General features: G+C 45.1%; 1 protein-coding gene and 1 pseudogene across 1 annotated transcript in view; one reads left to right on the forward strand and one right to left on the reverse strand.

Moving 5' to 3' along the window:
- Positions 1 to 20,811, forward strand: part of FLVCR2 (FLVCR choline and putative heme transporter 2) — a 69,990-nt gene that overhangs the window by 16,771 nt on the left and 32,408 nt on the right. The gene's annotated exons all lie outside the window — the stretch shown is intronic.
- LOC103229362 (small ribosomal subunit protein eS24 pseudogene) lies at positions 47 to 1,302 on the reverse strand (annotated as a pseudogene).

Here is a 20,811-nt window from a genome sequence, read left to right on the forward strand (position 1 = left end):
AGAGGCTGAGAATTTCTGAAGCTGACTTGGGAGTCACAGTCATAAAGTCTGTGGTCAGCCTAGTCTTGTTCCAAAGTCATGGCCACTTGGGTATGTTGCAGTCCAGTGTTGTCATTTTGGATCTCATAATGTCAGAGGTCTTTCAAGGTCTGAGGGAAGTTTGCAGAGGTGAAGGGAAACCCTTTTGTTCACTTCTATTGATTGTTATAGCTATTGACAGCACACAGAGTGCTTGCTCACATGACTGTCTACTTTTTGTTTGTTTTTGTTTTTTTCACATGAAAGTTTTTAGTTTATTAATCATCTCATGAAAAATCCACAACGGCCACAGATAACACCATTGCAGCACCTTTACTCCTTCAGCTTTTTGCCAGCACCAACATTGGCCTTTGCAGTCCCCCTGACTTTCCTCATTCCGTTCTTGTGTTCCTCTCGCTGCTTTCTTGAGGTCTTTTTCTGCTCATACAGGCCTTGTCTTGCAAGTCTATGTTTGGGTTCATTTTTCTTTGCATAATCTGGGGAATCATAAATCATGCCAAAGCCAGTTGTCTTGCCACCATCAAAATGAGTTTTGAATCCAAATACAAAGATGACATCCTGTGTGGTCGTGTACATTTTGGCTAGTTTTTCCCGAATTTCTGTCTTAGGCAACTGTTGCCTTCCCGGGGTGAAGGATATCAATGACCATTTGTTTCCTCTGAAGTTGTCAGTTGGTCATGAACTTTCTAGTGCCAATAGTTATGTACCGTTCATGATGGTGGTCTATCCTCAGACAGCCAGGGAGGAAAAGCATGACTGTCTACTTTCTAGCCTCCTATTATGCATTGGAGGAGAGTAGACAAGGGCTGGGAGCAGAGAACAAGGCTAGCAGTAACTGAAGGTAGACGGCGTAGGTCTGGGACCACCCTCTGAAATGGTTATGGGGGCCATCCAGGCCATATAAATGCTGAAGCAGGGCTAGTAAAAGTGACATTGGAGTGTGGTGGGGTCCCAGTGCATCCTATCTAAAGGCAGCAGTTGCTTCAGCTCCCACCAATCATTGATATATACAAAGCATGACTCGGTGGTGTCAGATCTTCATTTTTTTTTTCTTTGAAGAGAAATCAGAAATCCAGATTTTTATGTGAAACCTGTATTTTGTAATCATGATAAACTATAAATTATATTTACCATTTTAACCATTCATAAGTGTACAGTTCAGTGACATTAAATGCATTTGCAATGTTGTGTAACCATTACCACTATTTATACCCAAAACTTTTTCATCATTGTCAATAAAACCTCTGTACTCATTAAGCAATAACTCCTCCTTTGTCCCCCCCCCCCCACCCCACATCCCCTGGTTACCTCTATTCTACTTTCTGCTCCTGTACATTTGCCTATTCTAGGATCCTCGTAAAAGTGGAATCATACTTGTCCTTCTGTATCTGGCTTGTGAAATCTGTTTTTTAAGTACTGGTAACTAATGCATTTCATTTTTTAAAAATGTATTTTATGTCTTAAAACTGCATCAGATTAAATTGCCAGTTTGAAGGTCAGGCATGGTGGCTTATGTCTGTAATCCCAGCACTTTGGGAGGCTGAGGCAGGAGGACTGCTTGAGCCCAGGAATTTGAGACCAACCTGGGCAACATAGTGAGACCCCGTCTCCACAAAAAATATGAAATTAGCTGGGCTTGGTGGAGCTCACCTGCAGTCCTAGCTACTCAGGAGGCTGAGGTGGGAGGATTGCTTGAGCTCAGGAGATTGAGGCTGCAGTGGGCTGCGATTATGCCACTGCACTCCAATCTGAACTACAGTGCAAGACCCATCTTAAAAAAAAAAAAAAAAGAAGAAGAAAAGCCAGTTTGAGACTTCTGGGAAAGGTTACATGGAACTGAATTTCAGTTCTGCTTTCTCCTTCCTCGAAAAACTCTCACCAAACATGTGGGCAGGTGGAAACAATGTCAGAGGCTAGTGACTCAGCTTGGGGGATTAGCCCAGAACTTCCAAAAGTGGTTGGTGATTTGCCTCATCCATGGGGCTAAATGAAAATACAGAGGTCTGGGGCCCCACACAGACTTTCTTAACCAAACTATCTAGGAGAGGGGCCCAGCATTTGGTATTCTATTTTTTTTTTTTGAGATAGAGTCTCACTCTGCCGCCAAGGCTGGAGTGCAGTGAGGCAATCTCGGCTCACTGCAACCTCCACTTCCCAAGTTTAAGTGATTCTCATGCCTCAACTTCCTGAGTCGCTGGGATTACAGGTGCCCACCACCACGTCTGGCTAATTTTTGTAGTTTTAGTAGAGATGGGGTTTCACTGTGTTGGCCAGGCTGGTCTCGAACTCGTGACCTCAGGTGATCTGCCCGTCTCAGCATCCCAAAGTGCTGGGATTGCACGCGTGAGCCACCACACCCAGCCAGCATTATATATCTTCAACTGGCCTCCCAAATGAGGCTCATGATCAGACACTTTTTGAAACCACCAGGAGGAAAGAGCAGCATGCATGGGAAGAGACTGCCTGCTTGGAGCCATATTCTTGTCAGGGCTGATTTTTTTTTCTTTTTCTTTTTTTGTAGAGATGAGGTCTTGCTTTGTTGCCTAGGCTGGTCTCGAACTCCTGGCCTCAAGTGATTCTCCCACCTTGGCTTCCCACAGTGCTGGGATTACAGGTGTGAGCCACTGCACCCAGCTGGTCAGGATTGATTTATGATATGTTTGCTGTATGTTGGGTTCAGTGGGAAGTAGTGGGAGCTTGGGCCACTCACCCTTCAGATTGAGGGCAGAGGCTGGGCTGGGGCTCATGATTTTTATTCACCTAAGGTACTGAAAAAGTTCCTGAAGACCTTAGGGTTGGGGAGTTGAGGAGCCCTAATGGGATATGAGCTGAAACCATGCATATGCTCCACATCCTTTGGGTTCTTTGACATTCAATCCAGTGCCCTGGAAGAAGCTCAGATTGGCCTGGCCTGGCTTCTGCCTTGGCTTCTTTTTTTTTTTCTCTATAACCTAATCTTGAAAATGATTTTTCTTTAGAAAAGTGATTTTTCTTTAGAGACAGAGTCTTGCTCTGTTGCTCAGGCTGGAATGCAGTGGCACAATCTCAGCTCACTGCAGCCTCGAACTCCTGGGCTTAAGTGATCCTTGCCTCAGCATACAGAGTAGCTGGAACTACAGGTGTGTGCCACCATGCCTGGCTAGTTGTTTTATGTTTTGTAGAATCTGGGTCTCACTATTTTGCCCAGGCTGGTCTTGAACTCTTGGCCTCTAGCAATCCTCCTGCCTCTGCCTCCCACAGGGCTGGGATTATAGGCATGAGCTATCACTCAGGGCATGCCTTGGCTTTGTTGACTTGCCAGGCATTGTTACAGTTGCTTGTTAATTTCATAGACTTAAGTCTAAGTCTTCGGTTTCCAATTTCCAGACCTCCGCTCCCCGCCTTTTGCTATTTAACCTGTCTCTTGTTACCTCCCAGCCTTGGCTCTGCTCTGACCACTCTGGCTCCATACTATCTCCTTGGGATATACTCTTTGGGTCTAAGACTTAGGCAGTAGAGAGGAATGTCAGCAAGATGGTGGACTAGAAAGCTCCAGGCCCTCATTTTCCCACAGAAATGTTAACTAGGAATTGGCTAAAATAACTTCTTTTGAGAAGCTTTGGAAGTCAAAGATCTACAGCAACCAAGCCCACCCAACCAAGAAAAAGACACATTCAAAGCCATAGGAAATTTCATGGCTTTTAAACTCACCTTTGCCCCATTTCCTCCCCCATGCTGTGCATCCAGTCCCCAGTTCTCCTCTGCAAAACGAATACATGGAATTTGCAACATTTTAACCTGCTTTAACTCAACTTCATTTTTATACACTGACAATGTACAACACCCCTCCCAAAAAATTAAGAAACAATTCCATTTACAATAGCATTAAAAAATAAAATACTTAGGAATAAACCAAGGATATAAAAGCCAAATGTATTGGAAACTATAAAATGTTGCTGAAAGAAATTAAATAAGATATAAATAAATGGAAAGACTTCCTGTGTTTATGGATTGGAAGACTTCATGTTAAGATGTCAAAGCTACCTAAAGCGATATATAGATTTAATGTAATCCCTGTCAAAATCCCAGTAATGGTTTTCATAGAAATAGAAAAATCCTTACCCTAAAATTCATATGGAATTTCAGGGAACCCTGAATAGCCACAACAATCTCGAAAAAGAAGAACAGCATCGGAGATCTCACACTTTCTGATTTCAGAACTTACTACAAAGCTACAGTAATGAAGACAATGTTGTATTTGGCATAAAGACAGGTATATAGACCAATGAAATAGAGAGACCAGATATCAACCTTTGGGTATATGGTCAAATGATTTTCAACAAGGGTGTCAGGACCATTCAATGAGGAGAAGACAGCCTTTTCAATAAGGAGTGCTGGGAAAACTGGATAACCATATGAAATTAGACCCTTGCGTTGTCAGAGACATTTGAACAAGCGCGACTCCATCTTGAATAGGGGTTGGGTAAAATGAGGCTGACACCTGCTGGGCTGCATTCCCAGGAGGTTAGGCATTCTAAGTTACAGGATGAGATAGGAAGTTGGCACAAGGTACGGGTCACAAAGACCTTGCTGATAAAAGGATGCAGTAAGGAGGCCAGCCAAAACCACGAAAGCAAAAACGGTGATGAAACTGACCTCTGGTCATCCTCACTGCTCATTATACGCTAATTATAATGCATTAGCCTGTTAAAAGACACTCCCACCAGCACCATGACAGTTTACAAATGCCATAGCAAATCAGGAAGTTACCCTATGTGGCCTAAAAAGGAAAGAAACCCTTAGTTCCTGGACTTGCCTGCCCCTTTCCCAGAAAATTCATGAATAATCCACATCTTGTTTAGCATATAATCAAGAAGTAACAATAAATATAAGCAGCTGAGCAGTCCATGCCACTGCTCTGCCTATGGAGTAGCCATTCTTTATTCCTTTACTTTCTTAATAAACTTGCTTTCACTTTATGGACTTCCCCCAAATTCTTTCTTGTGTAAGATCCAAGAAACCTCTATTGAGATCTGTATTGGAACCCCTTTCCAGTAATATCATTATACTATATACAAAAATTAACTCAAAAGTGGATCAAAGACTTAAACATAAAAGCTAAAACCATAAGACTCTTAGAAGGAAACAGGGGAAATGCTTTACAATGTTAGTTCTGGCAAAGATTACTTGGATCTGATACCAAAAGCAGAGGTACTAAAAGAAAAGAAAACATTAAACTACATCAATGTCAAATGTTGATGCATCAAAAGATGCTATTAACAGACTAAAAAAGTCACCCATATTTGGGAGAAAATATTTGCAAATCATATATCTGATAAGGAATTAATTTCTAGAATGTATAAAGAACTCTTACAACTCAACCGCAAAAACAACAAACAATCCAATTTAAAAATGAGCTAACAAATGTACAAATGGTCATAGCACCTAAAAAGATGCTCGACATTAGGGAAATACAAATCAAAACCACTGTCAGATACCACTTCACACCTATTTAGGATGGCTTTTATTTAAAAACAAAAGTGTTGGTAAGGATGTGAAGACATTGGAACACTTTTGCATTGCTGGTGGGAATGTAAAATGGTGCAGCTGCTATGAAAACAACATGGAAGCACCTTAAAAAAATTAAAAATAGCCGGGCGCGGTAGCTCAAGCCTGTAATCCCAGCATTTTGGGAGGCCGAGACGGGCGGATCACGAGGTCAGGAGATCGAGACCATCCTGGCTAACACGGTGAAACCCTGTCTCTACTAAAAAATACAAAAAACTAGCCGGGCGAGGTGGCGGGCGCCTGTAGTCCCAGCTACTCGGGAGGCTGAGGCAGGAGAATGGCGTAAACCCGGGAGGCGGAGCTTGCAGTGAGCCGAGTTCATGCCACTGCACTCCAGCCTGGGCGACAGAGCAAAGACTCCGTCTCAAAAAAAAAAAAAAAAATTAAAAATAAAATTACCGTGTGATCCAGCAATTCCACTTCTAGGTAAAAAAATTGAAAGCAGGAACTTGTACAGATATTTGTATACTCATATTTATAGCAGCATTATTCACAATAGCTAAAACATGGAACCAACCCAAGTGTCTGTGCTTCCAGATGAATAAATAAAATGTGGTGTGTGTGTGTTTATATGTGTATCTAGGTACAATGAAATATATACATATATGTTGTTATATGCAGTGAAATGTATAAAAACTTCCGGCCAACCAGCTGTGAATTGGGGGTTCCCATGACTCCTCTTCAGGTTTGATTTGCTATAACAGCTCACAGAACTCAGGAAAATACTTTACTTGCATTTCCTAGTTTATTATACACTTTACTCACATTTCCTCGTTTATCATAAAGGATACAACTCAGGAACAGCCAAATGGAAGAGACACATAGGGCAGGAAATGGCGATGGGGGTTGTGGAGCTTCTAAGCCCTATCCTTCCACCCTCTTAGCACCTGGATGTGCTCACCAACCAGAAGCTCTCTGAAACTCTACTGTTCAAGAGATTTTATCCAGCACAGTCTCTAGCCCCCTCCCCTCCTCTCCCCTCCCTTCCCTGGAGTGGGCAGGGGGATGGGATTGTACATTTCTAAGTTCTAATCCATGATCTTTTTGGTGACCAGCCCCCTCCTGAGGCTACCTAGGAGCCCTACCTATGTTGCCTCATTAGCATAAACTCCCTGGAGTGGGTAAAGGGATGGAGCTGTACATTTCCAAGTTCTAATCTCTGGTCTTTCTGGTGATCAGCCCCCTCCTGAGGCTATCTAGGAGCGCTACCTACGTCACCTCATTAGCATAAACATTGGTGTCTTGGAAAGGGGCCCCTTAGGAAATGATGAGATATTCCTATCACGCAGGAAATTCCAAAAATTTTTGTAGCTCTATACCAAGAACGGAGGACAAAGACCAAATAATATTTTTATTACACCACAGTTACCTGGAGTAGTCAAATTAATAGAAACAAAGTAGAATGGTGATTGTCAGAAGCCGAAGGAAGGAGAGAATGGGGAGTTACTGTTTAACGGGTACAGTTTCAGATTGGGAAGATGAAAAAAGTTCTGGAAATGGACGGAGGTGATGGTTGCACAATCATATGAACATACTTAGCACTGCTGAACTATACAGTTAAAAATTGCTTAAAAATCAACAATTGTGTATATTTACCCACCACCAAGTGAACAAAAGATACTCTGCTTTTGAGGTGTTCGCTTCTAGCTGGAATCCCTGCTCCCCTGCTGCCATTATCCACATCAGCCTTTATGCTCTAAAGAATGCATTCCTAAGCCTGTGTACTTGCTGGGTCTGTTCCACCACTGGCCTTTGTTTTCTGGTGGTTTGTCTATTTCTCCTTCTTCCTTATCCTTCCTCTTGTCCACCTCCCCTCCATTTCCACATCTTCTTCCTACACAGTGGGAAACTTCCCAGAGGGCCAGGCATGGGCCGATGATAGGGACAGGAGGCAGAGAAATTCCAGGCAGAAAAGGGTGGGGTCGCTGGCGAGGGCCCCACCCTCAAGCCTGAAATCTCAGCCCAAAGTGAGACTTGACATCCCGGTTTTCCTGCTGGAATGTTGCCTTTTCCAAAACCACCCCTGGCCAACCCCCATCCTGTACCCTTAAAACCCTCAGGCTCCGCTGACAGAGAGCAGAGAAGGAGAGTAGTAGTCAGACATCAGAGAGAAGCAGCTTTACTTTAGAGGGATGGCTGGACAGCAGGACTTCAGAGAAGAGTCCAGCCAGGGACAGCCAGACCTAAGGGGAAGAATACCTTCCCACTCCATCTGCTTTCCAGCTCCCCTTCTCACTGAGAGCCACTTCTATCGGCAATAAAATCCTCTGCATTTACTATCCTTCAATTCATGTGTGTCATCTGATTTTTTCCTGGATGCCAGGCAAGAGCTCAGGATACACAAAGCTGTCACACTGGCTCTCTGCCCTCATGAAAAGGCAGAGGGTCCACTGAGCTGTTAAACACTTAAGCTAAAGGAGCGCAGTGTAACAAACACGCTCTGGAGCTTCAGGGGTCACAGGTACTCCCCCCAGATGCTGCCGCAGGACCCGCATGGAGTTTTTCTCCTGTTGGTGCCCAAAAGCGACCACTCCAGCTCCTGTACCCGCTTGCCTGGGTGCTCCCGCTCCCTCTAGGGGTTGAGAGCTGAGGGCTAAGTGAGGCACCCCTGTCATGAAGCCCACAAAGGAGTCAAGGAAAATTTCCTGTTTCATGACACGTCTGTCCTGTGTCTCAGAGCAAGGCCCTGGGCATAACAGCTGCTTGCAGATGGATGGGCAAATTAACAGGTTTTCACTTCCTGAAAGAAATTAAGATGACCAATCAGTTAACTGAGAGTTCAGGTGGTTGCAGAAGATTCTCATGCCTGGGTTGTCTTCTTGATGTGATGTGTTCTTATTCCTTATGTGGAAAAAGCTACTGAATCCTTACTGTGTGCCTTGGACTGTGCCAGGCCGAGGGTATTAAGAATACTGTGGCTAGATCTGCTGTGTACCCTTTGACAAATCTCATAACTTTCATAGGTTTGGGCTTCTTTGGTAAAATAGTATTCATACTTGCTACTGCAGAAGCTACAGGAAAGAATTAAATGAGACAATATGTGGATAGCATTTAGGTAATAGTTTCTCAGATAAGAAGTGCTAAGTGAGATCAGCTGTGATGGCACATGCCTGTAATCTCAGCACTGTGGGAGGCCAAGAGGGAAGATTGCTTAAGTCTAGGAGTTCAAGACCAGCCTGGGCAACATAGTAAGATCCCTGTCTCTACTTAAAAAAAAAAAATACTAAATAAAGAACAGATGTTCTCAGTACCATCATCAGTAAAGGTAATCACCTCTGTCTTCTGTTGGCTCTGGATCTAGAAAGAGAGGCCAATACTGAAGCCTCTCCTAATATTAGGACATTGCCCCAGTGTGGGTGCACTGTGCACTGTGGACAAGCAGGGCAGCTTCCTTAAGGTGAAGGTTGAGCTGATTCTTAATGAGTGAAGTGACCAGGAGTTGGTACACAGGGGAGGCTGGGCCATTCCAGGAAGTATCCCAGTAGTATCCTGATGGGGACTTGTCCCTTTTGAGAGCTACTTAAACTAAAAGCACTACGGGTGCAAGAAATTGGTGTAATATTTCCAGAGTGCGGTGATGAAGACTTTGGAGATTCTGGGGTGACAGAGATACTCACTGGGTCAACCCCTATGCCTGTGCACGAGACTTTAGTCTCACAAACCTAAGACTGAAGGAAGCGGGCGGGGATGAGGGGGGCGGGGGGTGCCCAGGTTTATCAGGTGTTCACAGCTATTTTCCATCTCCTGGTTCTTGATCTTTTTCCAACAATGCTGTTAACAGGATGTCCTTCCCTTGACTTGAACTCCCCCCAAGACTCAACATCAAACAGCCCTGTGTGGATTGCAGGATGTAGGTTGGAGTGCTATCAAGGATGATTAAAACAACAACAACAACCACCACCGCCACCATAGGGTTAAAGTGATATCTGGTGTTTCCTCTTCTTCCTTTCTTGACCTCCTGACTTCTACCTAGCACCTTTCCCAAGTTAACCCAGTGGAATATCTCCCCTCCCTGGATTCTACAGAGCTAAGGGTCTTTTTCTTTGGTGAGTCATTCATAGATGGGAGGGCACTTTGTAAGCTCTGGTGGCCCAGCCAGACACTTCTACTTTGACTTGATTACAGGCATCTTTCCTTTTTCATGCTGTGCAAAAACTTGAGCTCAGCCTCTCACCCCAACACAATTCAAGACGCAGCCTTGACCCAGCATGAGGGCAGATAACAGCAGCACCATCTGTGTTTGTAGAAGCGTGAGATAGGAGGTGAGGATAGATCTTACTTCCTTCCCAACTTCTTTGGGTTCAGCCTTGTGTCCGGAGCCTCAGGAGGGAGCAGTGTTTGCTTTGGCTTCCCTCCGATTGCTTCTCCAGAGAGGAGTTGAACACAAGTCTTTTTCAGTTCCAGGAGGCTGTTTTTGATTGCATAGCCTCACCGGCTCCCAAAGAGAGGGACACAGAAGCTGGAGCAAGCTTGGGGGCTGTTTTTCTCCTTTTCTTCCTCTTCTCTCCCCTGGAAATTCCTGATTTCTGCGCACAATGACTGGGTTGATATGGCTGGGTCTCCTTTGGTGGCTCTAGAGGTAGCTGTATGCAAGTCTATTTGCTGTGTCCATCTACTGGAAAACACAGTTGGTGAGCAGTCGTGAGGCATCCATGGGTTTTTTTGTTTTGTTTTTTGAAACTGTTTCATTCTGTCGCCTGGGCTGGAGTGCAGTGGCATGATCACGGCTCACTGTAGCCTCAGCCTCCCCAGGCTCAGGTGATCCTCCCACCTCACCTCAGCCTTTCCAGTGGCTGGGACTACAGGCTCATGCCACTACACCAGGCCAATTTTTGTATTTTTTTGTAGAGATGGGGTTTTGCCACGTTGCCCAGGCTGGTCTTGAACTTCTGGGCTCAAGTGGTCTGCCCTCCTCTGTCTCCCAAAGTGCCGGGATTACAGACGTGATCCACCACCCTGATGAGGCATCCATGTTAAAGCAGGGTTCATTCTCAGGGCTGTTTGTTTGGGGTAGTAGCTGCCTTTTGAGCAATCCAGGCCTCCTTAGACTTTTATCCCGTGCTTCCTGTTGGGTGCTGGACAGGTTGGTGGAGACACCCATTTGAGCACACCCAGGGATTCATTCCTTCTCTGCTGAGAAGCTAGACAGGAACACACCTCTCTCCCACCATTTCTGCCTAGGACACGTAGGGGAAGCCAGCAGCTGAGAATTCTCTTGGTTTCCTTCCTCAGTGTGGTGGAGATCAATTGTTTCTAAAGTGTGATCCATGGAGTCTCTAGCACCAGAACCACCTGGGTGTTCATCAAAAATGCAAATTCAGGGACTCACGCCTATAATCCCAGCCCTTTGGGAGGCCAAGGCAGGAGGATTGCTTGAGTCCAGGAGTTGGAAACCAGCCTGGGCAACATGGAAAAAAAACCCATCTTTACAAAAAATGCAAAAAATTAGCCAGGCATGGTGGTGCATGCCTGTAGTACTAGCTACCTGGGAGACTGAGGTGGCAGGATCACCTGAGCTCAGGAGGTGGAGGTTGCAGTGAGCCAAGATCATGCCGCCTCACTCCAGCCTGAGGGACAGAGTGAGACCCTGTCTCAAGAAAAAATAAAATTAAAAAAATAATAATAAAAAGCAAATTCCTGGGCACCAGAGCAGACCCAAGGAATTAGCTCCTCTGGGTTGGGACCCAGGAATATGTATTTTTGATTCTCCTTCCAGGGATTCTGATGCCCACTGAAGTTTGAACACTCCTGGTATAGAAGCCATGGAAGCTGGACCCAGCAGCCATATTTGGGGCCTCCAGCAGGACACCTCTTCTCTTTGGGTATCGGCTTTGTTTTCTACAGCAAGAGTGCCTGCCTCACAGGGTTGCCACGAAAGCTAATGAGGCAACATCTATGTGAAACAGCTCCTGGAACCAAGTAACCCCTCTGTAAACATTTACTGAATCCACATCTTTGTTTTCCCTCTCTACCAAACTCATGTTCTACGACATTCTAGTGTTAAAAAAGGTAAACTGAGGTGCAATTAATTTTTTTTTAAAGAGTTTATTTAAGCAGTGATTCATGAATTGGCTGGCTCCAAACCAGAAGTGTTTCTGGATCACCTTGAGTCTCAGACCATGTCTTCTGGGGATATGATGCTGCTTGGTGCTTTTTTGAGACTCAGCAAGATTCCATGGGAAGAGAGCAGGACTGGGAATGGAACCTCAAGTCTCGATGTTGATGATTAGCTCTGTGACTTCAAGTTGCTTCCACTCAGTTATGAAGTGGAGAAGACAGTTTGGCCCTGACAGGACACTTTTCCTTGTCTGGACTTTGGGCATCTTGCTCTTGATCTCACTGGGTGGTTTTGAGGCTCTGGTAATAGCCTCAAATGTTGGATGTGTAGGCGCCTTGAAAATGGTGAAATATTTTGCAAGTGTTGACTTCTAGTGCCCTTTCTTGAACTTAAAAAAAAAAAAAAAAAAAAAGGCTGGATGTGGTGGTTCCCACCTGTAATCCTGGCATTTAGGGAGGTTGAGGTGGGAGAATCACCTGATGCTGGGAGTTTAAGGCCAGCCCTTTGCAACATAGTGAGACTCCATCTCTACAAAAGCAGTTAAAAAGTTGGTTGGGTGTGGTGGCACATGCCTGTAGTTCTAGCTACTTGGGAGCTAGAGAGAATCACTTGAGCCCAGGAGTTTGACATTACAGTGAGCGGTAATTGCAGCACTGCATTCTAGCCTGGGCAACAGTGTGAGACCTCATCTAAAAAATTAAAAAATACTCTGGACTTGCCCTTTGACAGTAGAATAAAAAGAGCTTCTCTAGACACACATCGTGTCCTGCCTGGATTGGGGGCCATGCCCTTCATGTAGAGGGCTCAGCACTCCTGCCTTTACACCAGCTCATGGTTCAGGATAAGCTCCATCATCCTTACTGTAGGAACCTCTCTCAGAGCTTCTCAGTTCCAAAGCATTCCTCTCATTGGCAAAGAAAGGAAGCTGCACTTGCTGATTTGATCCTCTTGAGCTGAGCTGTTTGGCAGCTCCAGGAATCCTGTGGAGCATTCTAGTTCTTTTTGATTCCAGGAAACTGACAGCTTGCTAGAGAAGGGCCTTTTGCCAAAGAGTGGCAAGATGCAACGTTTGAGTCTATAGGTGCCTAGGATGGTTCTTCTCTTCAGTGTAGGAAAATGGCTATGGTGGCATAGCACAGAACTGATTCGTCCCCACCCTCAGGAGATAGGCCTGGGAGTGAGAAGCTTTATCCTAAGGGCACGGTGGTCCTGGCCCTACCAAGTTTTCTCACAGCCCCTCACAGTTAGCAAGTGGTAGTGATCAATGGTAACAAATGGGGATCAGTAGGGCTTGGAGAGCCCTGGTGAAGATGTTAGAACCCTTAGGAAGATGTTGCAGTTTCCCTTCGACATGTTTTTCTCTCCAGAATTCCTCTATCTCTCCTTAGGGAGGAAGGTTCCTCATTGTCTTCCCTCTAGGTATGGCTACCCCTGTATTCTCATGCTACCTCACCAAAAGCCATGTCCTTTATTGGTGTGCCCCCATCCTGGACCAGATCTCTGTCCCTTGCAAATAACCCACGCAATCACCTGGTCATCCCATCTTCGTCTCTGTTCTACACCAAGTTCCTTGAATTCTGCTCGTCCTGAATTGCACCCCCTCCAGCCAGCTTCCCTATGTCTTTCCAGTTGACAGCAAGCAATGTGACAAATGAAAGCCAGTAAAGAAGGCTATCCTCCCCTTGGCCTGTCATTTTTTGTTTTTTTTTTTTAAGACAATGCACCATAGCCTTTATTTTATTTATTGAACAAATATTATTGAGCATCTACTCTGTGCCAAACAACAAAAATTTTCACAACTGGGGATGCAGCAATGAACGGGAAAGGGAAAGTCCCTGTTGGCAATAGCCTTCTGTTCTTGTAGAGTTCAGGTTGAAGGGAAGAGAGATTAGACTATAAGCCAGTTACAGCGGAGTGGCTAATGGTGCAAATGTCAGCCCAAGTAGGAGGGCGGGTGACTTTAGAGCAGGATATTAGGAGATGTTTTTAGGTAAGCAGGTCCCTGAGTAACTCCCTAAATAGCAGGGCCAGATCTAATGGTGCTGCAATCTCTCTCTTCCTCTCTCTCAGGGCGTTATAGATCTGAGTGACTAATAGTTTTCTTGGTGTAAGCTTTAGATTTCTTTTTCTTTCCAGCTGTCTGTCTGGAATCCTGAGGCAGGATTAGTTAACTTATGAAGTTGGCTTCTTCGGAAAAAGCTACATGGGTCCTATCCTATGTATTTCTTTAAGTGCACGCTCCAGAGGAACTAGGTTTTGCCCATGGCAGTCCATGAAGCAGCAACTCTTCCAGGGCCTGCCAGCAAGTAATTGGCAGGGTTTCACTCCTGAAAAAAATCAGAATAGGGGAGCTATTACCAGAAAGTCCGTTCAGATTTAGAAGGAAACATGGGAGGATTAGAAACATTGATCGTCACGTGAGCACCCCTTTTAGGAATGACAACACATTGCCTTGCAGACAAAGGAGACAATTATTCTCCTTTGGGCTGTTTTATCTGTCAAAGGTCAGGGAGTGGTACGTTTGAGTTGGGGGGATAGGAGGAGGGTTAGTGTTGAGGGAATGCACAAGACCGTAGAATCCCTCTGTTGGCTGTTGATTGCTGGTGTCTGGGACAGAGTTGGTGGGCAGTCAGTGCCAAAGCCTTTGAATGGCACTTTGCACATCGCCTACTTCAAATGTGAAAACTTTGGAGTAAGATTTGCATGATGTGATCTGATGTGATCTCAGCTGGCCGGGTGGTTTGAAAGACACCCACTCATTTTTCCTCCTTCCTAGCTGAGTCATGGGGAAGTTCTGTGACCACTGGCTGTCAGCACAGTCAGCTAGAGGGACATTAGTGTATTGTAGCAACAGTGATTTGTTCTGCCACTGAAAGAAAAGGCAGTGGATTCTTCACTTCTCTACCCAAAGTAGACCTAGGCTGGCCCTTTGTGGAGTTCACCATGAGGACAACTTCAAGGGGAACACCCAGCCCTTAAAAGGGGGAGTGTGTGTGCCAGGAAGCTTCTGAGTTGATGATGATGGAAAGCAAGCATAAATACTGGGCTTAGCTAAAAAAATAAAATAAGGCCTTTGTCAGTGTTCCTTTTTTTTTTCTTTAATCAGAAAACTTTCCTTGTAAAACTCATTTCTTCCCCTAAACTTAGCAACTTCTCTGTTTACAGCCTAGGGTATCTCTGCTCTTCAGCTAACTTGCACCCTCAACCAAGATGAGGAGGAAACCCACACCAAAGCAGTAGGTCAAGATCAAGGTATATTACATTATAAATCGGGTGAGAGTGAGCTCCTTGTCTTGCATCTTTCTCCTCCCTTCTGAGTAGGGTGCTTAGTATGCAGCAGTTGCTCAATAAATACTGAGTGTAAGTCTGAGGGTGAGAAGTTGATTGGTTTGCATTCCAATCCCCTCCATGCCTAATCTTGGGGCACCCCAAACAGGAGGTCTTCCCTGTGTGGGGGCTTCCTTGGGTCGTTTCATCTAGCATCTACTTGCTTTGGGTGGTTAAACTCCTACAATGCAGCAAACTGCTACTGTACCCAACTTGTTTGCTGCAGAGCAGCCTGGAACGACTTGAGTGAGGTTTGAGCTGCAGAGTTCTAAGAGTCATTTCTTCATTCAGAAAGTATTTCCTGAGTGCCGTCTATGTTCTTGTGTCAGACGTGGTATGGAGAAGGGTCACATGAGCAAACGTCAGTCAATGTCCCTGTCCTCAAGGTACTAACAGTCTAGTTTGGGAGACAACACACTACACAAAAAGAAACAAAACTAAGCATGACGTAAGAACAAGAAACTCATAATGTGTAGCTGTGGCAAAGAAACCAAACTGTAGCTGGAGACAGCTCTCACCCTGCTTCCTCCAACAGCTACACATTTGGGGACATTTGAACTACAGAATGGAGCATATGATACTGGAGAGAGTGTTGGGTGTTTGAGGGCAGTCACTCTTCTGTGGCATTTACTTGTCCATTGAGGGCTTTGGAATCAGATAGCCAAGGGTTTGAATCTCAGTTTTGCCAGGAGAAGCTGTTTTGACCTTGGGCAAATTACAGAGGCTTTCTCATCTGCAAAAACCAAACCAGACGCCAGGTGCGGTGGCCCATGCCTGTAATCCTAGCACTTTGGGAGGCCGAGGCGGGTGAATTGCTTGAGCCCAGGAGTTTGACACCAGCCTGGGCAACATGGTGAATCCTCGTCTCTACTAAAAATACAAAAAAAAATTAGCCAGGCGTGGTGGCACACGTCTGTGGCCGCAGCTACTTGGGAGGCTGAGGTGAGAGGATTCCTTGAGCCCAGGAAGTAGAGGCTTCAGTGAGCCGAGAGCGTACCACTGTACCAGCCTGGGCAGCAGAATGAGACCTTGTCTCAAAAAAAAAAAAAAAAAAAAAACACCCCAAACCAGAGATGATGGTGCCAACTTCAGGGGGTAGTTGTGAGGTCATGGATGAAATATCATATTATAAAAAACCTTTAGCATGCTGTCTAGCACATAGCAGACACTCAGTACATATTCCCCTCCTCCCTCCTGGTTTGAATAACATTTAAGACCAGCACGTTTACCTAATGGATGAGAGTACAAACTAGTACAGACGGCCAGAGCTGGAAGTTCAGCCTCATCGCTTACTGTTATGTGACCTTGGGCAAGCTACTTAAATGCCAGTTTCCTCCACTTTAAAATAGAGATTAAGGGAGCACTCCTTCTATTCTATGGAGTGAAGTGTTGCCCCCCAAAGGAAAAAATTAACGATTAAAAAATAAAATGATTCAAAGAGTATATATATTTACAGAGTGCTTTGAGCACAGTGTACCAGCTCTCATCACTATTATTATCTTCCCTAGGGATCAATGATTGTAGGCTATCCTAATTTCAGTAGCTGCTGCTTCCTGGATTTCCCTAACCTCTTTCCCCAAAAGAACTGAGGGAATCCAGGAGTGAAGGCAAGAAAAGCTACCAGCATAACCACAGCTTTCAGGACAAACCCTGTGACTGGGGTGGGAGCTCTAAGGAAATCTGGAGTTGGACAGCTGTGACCCTACTCCCGAAGTTCTCAGAGATCTTAGCTTAGCCTTTAAATCCATAAACCCTCTTCATGAGTGATTTTCCACCAACTCAATAAGGTTGTTTAGATTGTCTTTGTCTCTGAAGGCCTGCCACCTCCTTAATCCCGAGTTGACCTTTTCAAAAGAAGCCTTGGATTTGGAGATTTCACAAATAACAGTCATATGAGCAGTCTTTGCCTGGACATTATCGGTTACTGTGGCATTTTCCTTGGAGCCGCCTGGCATTCCTGGGTGCTGGGGGCTCATTCTCATGATTAAGCTCAAGCTCTGGGTTCTTAGTTTTGCAGTGTCTCGCAGCCCCAGCAGCCACCTTGGACTCTCCTTGCTTCTTTCTGGGGCATCCATAGACTCAATCCCAAGACCCCCTGCCAAACCTCGACCACATGTCCCAAGGTAGCTTGCCTGGCAGAGTGCCTTCACTCTAGCCTGGTCTCTTCCACTTGGGATCTTAGAGTCCTTGTTTATGCTCCATGTTGCTAGATCAGTTATTCACTAACAGGTATAAACAAACATCTAAATGATGCTGGCCAAGGAGTAGAAAGCAGTATTTATAGCAACAGAATTATGGACTGGAGTGTGCAGACTTGCCTAAATAGTACCAGCTTTGTGGTGTGCACACAGCACTATGTGGGGATGGGCAATGAGTGTGGAAGTCACTTCCACATAATTCCTCAGGTGGACATGGTCCTGGGAGATGGAGCTTATGTTAGTCCGTTTTGGATTGCTATAAAGGAATATCTAAGGCTGGGTGATATATAAAGAAAAGAGGTTTAATTGGCCCACGGTTCTGCAGGCTGTACAGGAAGCATGGCGCCAGCATCTGCTTGGCTTCTGGCAGGGCCTCAGGAAGCTTCCAGTCATGGTGAAAGGCAATGGTGGAGCTAGGGTGTCACATGGCAAGAGCAGGAGCAAGAGAGAGTGAAGGGGAAGATGCCACACAGGTTTAAACAGCCAGATCTTAGGAGAACTCTTTATCACAAGGCGAGCACCAAGGGAATGGCACTAACTCATTCATGAGAAATCCGCCCCCATGACCCAATCACCTCCCACCAGGCCCCACCTCCAACACTGGAGATTACAATTCAACATGAGATTTCTTTTTCTTTTTTCTTTTTTTGAGATGGATTCTTGCTCTGTTGCCCAGGCTGGAGTGCAGTGGCGCATCTTGGCTCACTGCAATCTCTGCCTCCTGGGTTCAAGTGATTCTCCTGCCTCAGCCTCTTGAGTAGCTGGGATTACAGGTGCACACCACCATGCCCAGCTAAGTTTTGTATTTTTAGTAGAGATGGGATTTCACCAGGCTGGCCAGGCTGGTCTCAAACTCCTGATCTCAAGTGATCCACCCACCTTGGCCTCCCAAAGTGCTGGGATTATAGGCATGAACCACCGCACCCAGCCTCAACATGAGCTTTAGAGGGGACAATATCCAAACCCATCATGCCCCTTTACATAGTAACACTTTCTCACAAGTTGTCTGTGCAGCTGAAGTTTTCCTCAGCTGTCCTACTTTGTGAACTTAACTTCAGATTAATCTTTAGGCCATAAAATCATTGCTAGTGTGCAGAGAGGTATGTAGATATACACATTTACCTAATCACTGTATCATGTAAAACATCCTTTGGTGAGGACAGCATCATACTGAATGCTTTAAAATTGCTCATTTGGGTTAATGAGCTTACAGTAATCCGACGTGTGGAAGTCTAGATTGAACACCAATGTATCTTTTATGAGGCTCTTATTTTAAAAGGATCCTCAACCATGCTTCTTAAAGTAGCAAACTTTCTCTGAGAACCTTGTCTAGACTTAAATTTCCAACCACATCTTTCCACAGTTCTGGGCTCACATGACAAATGTGCAGTGGCAATGGTGCTTTCCTGACATGCCAGTTAACTGCGGCTCATTCTTTCAACACCCATGTATTAAGTAAGCACCAGACTAGCAAGTTTCAGAAAAATGGCTGGCAACCCAAAGATTAGAGGAAGTTAGGGCAAGGCAATCACAGCTAGTGAGGATCGTCAAGGAAAGCTCTGTGAGAGAATTCACATGGTGATGGGCTCTGAAAGATTAAAAAGGGAATAACTTGGGATAAAGGTATAGACAAGATGATGGAAAGGTTGGAATCATGACTTGTTCAATCTGGCTGGAATATAGGGGATTTATAGGGTTATAGGAGAGAAGGGACTGGAAAGGAAGGTTGAAACTAGCAAAGACAGCTGTATTAGTCTGTTTTCACGCTGTGATAAAGAACTGCTTGAGACCGGGTAATATATAAAGAAAAGAGGTTTAATTGATTCACTGTTCCAAATGGCTAGGGAGGCCTCAGGAAACTTACAATCATGGTGGAAGGGGAAACAGGCACATCTTACATGGTGACAGGCAAGAGAGCAAGAGAGAGAGCATGTGAAGGAGGAACTGTCAAACATTTCTATAACCATCAGGTCTTGTAAGAACTCACTACCATGAGAATACCATGGGAGAAACTGCCCCCGTGATCCAATCACCTCCCACCAGGCCCCTCCCTTGGCACATGGGGATTACAATTCGAGATAGATTTGGGTGGGGACATAGAGCCAAACCAAATCAATGGCCAAGAACAGTGGCTGAGGGGTTTGGACCTGCTTCCTTCATCTGAGAGGACTGACACCTTGAAGGTCTTTGAGCAGGGACGGTGGGGCCAATGCAATGCCGAGGACCATGATCTGAGTACATCGTGCAGGTTGGGCAAGAAGAGATCACAGTTGCCTGGGAGAAAGGCAGAAAGGGCCGAAGCAGGACAGGGCAGATTCAAGGAGAACTTTGCAGAAGGGTTTGGGAGGATCTGAGATAAAGTGCATATAAGAGGGCAGAGTCAAAGATGACTAAGATAATTGAGGAAGGACACGCAGATGGAGCCAGAGAAGGAAGTGAAGCAGAACCAGGGTAGGATGATGGTTTGTATGACTTCCCCAAATAAACCAAGTGCATCTTGGGAGTCCCAGTGGCCTCTGCTGACTGTCACCTTGCTGTGTGAGAGCGTGTGGGAAAGAGCCAACCTTGCAGATAGGGAGTGAGCCTCAGCCCGATGAGCTAGATGGTATTTTCTTCCTCTTGTGGATTAGGAAACACACAGAGAGGTCAATTAACTTGTCAAGCTCTAGTAACTGGTAGAGCCGAGATTTGAATTGAGATCTTTCTGACCCCCGACCCTGAGCCTTTAACCACTATATTAATATGATGATGTCTCTGAGGAATGTTGAAGGAGAAAGGAGAAGAAGTGGGAGATTCATTTAAAAATAGCATAAGGCCAGGTACGGTGGCTTATGCCTGTAATCTCAATATTTTGGGAAGCTGAGATGGGAGGACCACTTGAGACCAGCCTAGGCAACATAGTGAGAGACCCCAATTGCACAAAAAATTGTAAAAAATCAGCCAGGTATGGTGGCATGATCCTGTAGTTCCAGCTACTTGGGAGGCTGAGGCGGGAGAATTGCTTGAACTCAGGAGGCGAAGGTTGCAGTGAGCCAAGATTGTGCCACTGCACTCCAGCCTGGTGACAGAGCAAGATTTCATCTCAAAAAAAAATTGTTTTTAATTTAAAAAATAAAAGTAACATAGCCTGGGTATGAGGCAAGCCCCAGATTGGGTCATGAAGAAACCAAATTTGATGGACGCCTTCAACCTCAGGGACCCTGGTGCAAAGAAAGCTGCTGGCTCAATAAAGGGATATATATATATATATATATATATATATATATAAAAATATATTTTTTATATGTATTTATTTTGTATATATAATATATATGTATATTTTTATTATTATTTGATACATGGCATTTTACATGTTTATGAAGTATGGGACATTTTTGACTCAGCACTAGGAAGATAGCTCCTGAGAGACCTGAAATCTAAGGGAACATGTCCAGCCATACCCAGTGACTATGCCCAAGAGAGAGGAATGAGCCAATTGGCTTGAGCAAATTGGGGACCAGCCCTAGGGGTGAGGGTGGGCTTGCGTTTGTCTGAATAGCAGTGAACGTTGGGAGAGGAATGGGTTTCGGTAGGCGAGAACCTGTTTATGGAGGTGGTTGTCTCCTAACAAGAGCAGGATCCACCTTGCCAGTAGCTTGGGTC

This window comes from Chlorocebus sabaeus, chromosome 24, assembly GCF_047675955.1.
Source record: "Chlorocebus sabaeus isolate Y175 chromosome 24, mChlSab1.0.hap1, whole genome shotgun sequence".
NCBI lineage: Eukaryota > Metazoa > Chordata > Mammalia > Primates > Cercopithecidae > Chlorocebus > Chlorocebus sabaeus.